The sequence below is a fragment of the Malurus melanocephalus genome, unplaced genomic scaffold (assembly GCF_030028575.1).
Source record: "Malurus melanocephalus ecotype Western Australia unplaced genomic scaffold, MMel_1.1 scaffold_16, whole genome shotgun sequence".
Lineage (NCBI taxonomy): Eukaryota > Metazoa > Chordata > Aves > Passeriformes > Maluridae > Malurus > Malurus melanocephalus.
In genome coordinates this window covers 1885089-1891088 of record NW_026623248.1, presented here as the reverse complement: position 1 = coordinate 1891088, position 6000 = coordinate 1885089, and the positions used below count along the sequence as shown (strand labels likewise).

The window sequence follows — 6000 nt, the reverse complement described above, 5'->3', positions numbered from 1 at the left end:
TCCACCTGCCTTCTCCTGCCTCCACCTGCCTCCACCTGCCTTCTCTGCCTCCACCTGCCTTCTCCTGCCTTCTCCTGTCTCCACCTGCCTCCACCTGCCTTCTCCTGCCTCCACCTGCTTTCTTCTGCCTTCTCCTGCCTTGACTTCTTCTCCAGGCCCTCCTGACCTGCAGCTCACACACCTTCACCTGCCTTTACCTGCCCTCCCCTCCCTGACCCCTCCAAGCCCTCCCCGTGCCACAGTGCCGATACTCGATACTCATGTGTAGCAGTGGCTGTCCTTAGTGATGTGGTGTAAGGGTGGCTACAARAGGTGATTTCAGAAGTAGTTTAGAGGAGTGGTGGCCTGCCTTCCTTCCCTGCACCTTCCTTCCCTGCATCAGAAAATTGGTGTCCCTGTCARTGGGAAAACCCTTGGAGTAGTTCTCTAGCCCAGAGGTTTGGAAATCCTGGCCATGAATTCTCTGCTTTTTTGCATCCAAGGCCAAACTGTACACGGCCAAGTTTTCAAACATGGTCCAGAATCTTAAGTTGTGAAATACCCTGTCTGATTTTTCAGAGGTGYGTGGGTGCCCAGTGTCTGTTGCTATAAATTGAGTTAGGTGTTGAAGTATTCCTGAAAATCTCTGAATCTTCAGGCATCTAAACCACATTCTATAAATCTGATCTTTAAACATTCATAYGAGTTTGAGGCTTCTGATAGGTGTMATMGGAYTGATTGTGTCCTATTGATASCTCAGCACCTGAACCCTACCTTCAGCTCTGGAATATTGTCATGATGAACTCGGCAGCTTTGGTTCTTGTCGGGAGACTGTAGCTTATAAGTGATTTTTCTTTCCTGTCTTAGCAATTCTTTTTGCCTGTCAGTTGCACATTGTGAGTGCATCTTTTGCCACTTTACTGCAGCATTTTAGTGGAACTTTGGGTAGTTTTTTGTAGTCACAGTGCTTGAACACCTGTTTCAGTACTTTTTGGCTTTTTGCTGTTTGCCTTTCTGCTCTTCAAATTTTGCTCTTCCATATATATATTTGGCTGTTTGCCTTTCTGCTCTTCAAATTTTGCTCTTCCATACATATATTTATTTAAGCGTATGACCACGTTATGCGTGCCTCCACATAGTGCCTCCACATCCATGGCTTGAATGTCTAAAGTGAATGTCRATGCTCGTGTTGTAATTACTTCCTTGCTTTTCCTTCAGGGGCTCTGAGTTTCTCACTYTCTGATAGTGGAAGCAGGCTGCTGACCATCCTCAAACACAGACTGTAGGGCTGTTGAGTGCAGTGGTGATCCTTATGCTGGTAGGATCTGAAAGAAGTCACAGTAGTGTTCAAACAGGTGATGCTTGGATGCTCAATGAAGAGTAGATAATCCCTGAGCAGTTTTTTTCAGTCTCTTAAAGAGATTCTAAAGAGTCTGACTCTTATTAAGAGCGTTTTGAAAGGAAGACAGTTAAATACAGGAGATAAATTTCTGTGCTCTGTGCTTCGATGTGACTTTGTGAATAGTTGCACCAATGGTGCTTTCTGCTGTTAGTTTGGGACATTAAAGCTGAGATAGTATTTTACTGTAGCTTGGGAGAGGAGGTGGGTGGGTCTTGTACGCATGAGATTGAGACAGTTGGCATTAACATGCGGTTGTGTCGTCTTTGGATTTGTTTTTATCCAAGTCTTGYTCTGACCGTTGCTATCATTAAGGCTTCCTACCAGTTACATTCCAGCTGGAAAACTGAGTATACCAGGTGATACATTTGCTCCTGTCATGTTCACACAGAAACCTCCAGGAGGATTTAGAGACACAGTGATCAGCCCATGCTTCACTAGAACTCTCAAATTAGTTTCAGTCCCTYTGCACTTAATTAGGGGCTCCTTGASTGTTTCCTYCAGGTCTTTGAACACCATCGGTTGTTGGGCCAACTCCTTCACATTTCAAGTGACACAACTACTGCCCGAGCTTGGTGAAGAGTATCTGCTGTCTAGGCACAGCTGCTGCTGTGATGTCAGGCTGATGACAGCCACACAGATTTRGAGGTGCCAAAATAGTTATGCTGTCAAGTATATTTCTGGTCTAAGAGGARCAGTTGGATCACAATCTTAAGGACAGTTATTCCCCAAATCTTTACAGAACTGCCGAGACAGATACCTAAGCRTGGTGTCTCTCCAAGCACTTGGCTGGGTTCCTGGGTTACTGAAAACCCAACTTCCMGGAAAGCTTGCAACACCAAATGGAAGAAAGTTCATGGTATGATGGTAACACATTTTTTTGTGAATCCTTAATGTAAAGTCCRCAGCACCTTCCTGCCCATATTCAGTACGTGAGGTGTGGTTTGTGTCTGCAGAGCCTGATACCCTTTGTGTGGTGTAATCTGCTGTTGTCCATCTGTGCAGGGCTTGATGCTCAAATGCCCTTGCAAGAAAGTTATTTCTGCTCATGGAAAACTAATTTGGTAATAATGGAGGAAAAATACTCTTGCTAAAGCAGTCTTGATACTCAGAACTTTTTCAGCTGTGGTTTTTTTTTTTTTTTTTTTTTTTTTTTTTTTTTTTTTTTTTTTTGTGTTTGAGGTTTTCCCCCAGCACACTACAAGTTCCAGGCTATAGATTCTAAATTTTAAGTCCTGTGGACTAAATCTACCTTTACATGCAATGTAAGTGGCAGATAATCTAAAAAGGGTTTCAGGGTGACTTTCAGTCATATTTTAACATTATTCCTCATTGCTTCATTACTTTGATATTTATAAATGCATTCAAAGTAAGAAATTCAAAGTGTAGTACTTGGTTTGCCTTTTTCTACCTTATACTTCTAAAAACTCAAGATTTATGTGGAGGTGTTAGTAAAAATTAATACCTTAAATTTGAGGGTTAGATTTATCTTTTCTGATAAGCTTCTTGCAGCCTTAATCTTCCCTCATCACTTTGTATCCCTTAAGCAAAGGTACCTGCTCTCCAGACCTGAATCTCCAGAAATAGTATTATTTTTACAGACAAAAATTAAGTGATTTGTAGTTTTCCTAATGTAGAATTATACTGCCTAAACTTTCTTAGCATACAGTAGGACTTTGTCATGAAAAATTTGGGATTTTGTTATTTTGTCGTGAAAAGTTTGGGATTGACCAATGTGTAGAACTTTGCTTCTCTGACATAGCAGGGTTTCTTCCTTTTCATTGTKGAGTTGGCAGATTTATTTTAGGTGTGACTTAATTCTGGGGGTTCTGTCCACTCTTCCAGTTAAACCATTAAAAATGTAAATTCCATTATAGGGAGTGGTTGGAGAAGCCAATTTATGTAGCCRTAAATTTCTTTCTAAGTGATCACAGAGGGCTCTCTGAATTAAGAAAAAAGCCAAYTGAGTTTTTACTTACATGTGGAAGTGGCAATGGATGTTCCTCAAGAGGTTTTTAGGGATGTCGTTTTTTATAGAATTCTTCTGCAGTTTTCTGCAGTTTCATGTGCCATTTGTGTCTGCCTTAAATTTGTTTGCATACATGAAGCTAAAATTTCCTGTGATCACCTTGTTACAGACGCTGCCCAGTAAACTTTCCCATCCTTTGAATCAGAGCTACAGGAATGAGCATAATATTTATAAAGCTATTTTGAATCCTCAGAAAGAGAGTTATTTGTCATACCTATATAATGCTAATAAAAGTATTTTTTTTATTGGTCATTGGAGTAATAAAAATTGAGGTTTTGTGTGTCTTTCAGAGAAGAATTTGGAAATGGATTTAGCTTAAAATATGACTTCTGTTATATTTTTAAAAGTTCTAAGTTTTATTTTTAAGAAAATCAAGGATGTCTAAATTATAATGCTAATTTAGTACCAAATAAACCCGCCCAAAACTAAAAWCTCAGGCAGTTTGTGGAACTCGGAGGTCTTTAGAAACCTTCACTTAGTGAAAATGATACAGGGCTAAATTCTGATGTTTAGGGTTTCCACTAACAACTGTGGTAAGTTTTACAATGTAGATTTTTCATCTATTCAGCACTTTCCTTAATTAAAGAACCAAATTTGACCCTCCTTATCTGATAACATATGGCATCACAATACTGAAAAATTAAGTAGTCAAGTTTTCACTTCCAGTGAAACATACATCGGGTCTCAACCATTTCTTCTGTGGACTCCAGGAATATGCCTCTCATTTTAGTGCAGTCCTGGAAAAGATGGCAAATGTTGGTGCACATATATAAACKGATTTTAGGTGACTGTGTAACGGTTTGTTTGTTTTTTGAAAGAGTAGTTAAAATAATGGTGGTAGCAGGGATGGTTCCAAATTRTGGCTTTTGATTCTGTTCATCTTTCCTCTGGATTATAAAGCTGTAGCAGATGGGTAGAGGGCAAAGCAATCTGTGCTGGAGGGTGAGTTGCTTATAGTAATACAATTGGAATCTGGCACAAATGACCGGCAGTATTTAAAACTTGTTTTCTTTGAAAATAAAGGATATAGGGTGTGCAGGCATGCGTTAAGGTGCAAAACATCCAAACTCAAATTATGTGTGTGAAAAGTGTGAAAGCTAGTAATTTCAGGGCTGTAGCCTTGGATCTGTTACTAGAGCTGTYGCTTTTCCTTCAACAAAGGACTTAAAAAGGGATTTAATGTGCTGTGTTATTTCTAGAAATGCAGCTCATGGGGGCGTTGCTATCAATGTTTGAGCCTGCTCATTGATTGTGATTCAGTTTTTTTGCATACTGGAGAATTGTGCTCTGGTTATGAACCGTTGCATTCTTGAAAGCTCTCGTGTGACAGCACAGCTACACCAAGGCACTGCATCTTTTGAGCTGAATGGAAGATGAAAAATGCACAAATTGCAATAGTCTCTTTCAAGTGGCAATAAATGTGTATGAAAATGGAATGGAAATTCCGAATTTCATTATGGATATGATGAAAGGCATGTCCTATGAGGAGCAGCCAAGGACTTTGTGTTTGTCCAGTCTGGAGAGAAGGAGGCTTAGGGGTGAGGCCACCTCYGCGAGGGTGGCCAAGCAGGGGAGAGGCTGCCAGAGAGGTGGTCGGGTGCCCCAGGCTTGTCCATTTCTAAGAGGCACTTGGGCAATGCCCTTCCTAATGTCTTCTAACTCCTGCTGTGGGCTCAGGAAGTTGGACCAGATGATTGTTGTAGGTCTGGAGTTGTTCTGTTCTGTGAACACTGGAAAGGGAATGCAGCTGTGGGAGAGGATATTGAATAAATAGGAGCTGAAAGGGATGATGGATACTTGCTCTAAGATGTGGACTTTCCAAGAAAATAACTGCTGTAGACGCCCTTGCTGTTGCATACRTTCTTTTGGGCACATTGGCTGAAGGCAGAAGACATCTGGAAGAAGATGAGCACGTTCAGAAGTGCTTTATCAGTTAATAACCATATTCACAAAAAGTGAATATAATCTACAGTGAAACAGGTTGCTTAACTTGGCTCTGGAAGTACTTTAACAYTTAAACACCTAACGGAACAAACCCCCTGCATCTGGGAAGCAAAAACTAGCARTCCATTACATTGATTCATAAACAATTTCAACTCAATACCCAAGATTATGAAAGGATTCTTTGTAACAAGACTTAAAATTAGAAGCTCGTAAGTAATTTTGTCTCCCTCCCTGTTGTTTATATTCAAGTGAAATAATTCCACATAAAATTTGAAGATTTGAAATGCAAAACTTCCAAAGGGTGAGAAATGGTTTTGTTTTCTAAACTTTGGTTAGATTGTAAATAAATAAATATACTAAATAATGTACTAAATATTGAAAGTTTCTTATGTGTTTCCCTAATGTTCATTCTGTCTCTTTTTAAGATTTCTGAATAAAGGCAATACAGGTAAAAGCTGTCCAATATTCTGTGTATTGTTGCCAAAACGTGGTCTTGTAGTTCTTTATTCCTCATTAAATACTTTGCCAGAACCCACTGCTTGTGGGTTTAGTTATTTTTTCTTGAGGTGGGTGTAGAGAAAGATGGAATTGCTTTACTTTGAATTTGTTTTAGTATCCATTTATATTAAATTCCTATGTTTTCATTAAA

General features: G+C 39.8%; 1 protein-coding gene across 1 annotated transcript in view; it reads left to right on the top strand.

Moving 5' to 3' along the window:
- Positions 1 to 6000, top strand: part of CCDC91 (coiled-coil domain containing 91) — a 110206-nt gene that overhangs the window by 349 nt on the left and 103857 nt on the right. The gene's annotated exons all lie outside the window — the stretch shown is intronic.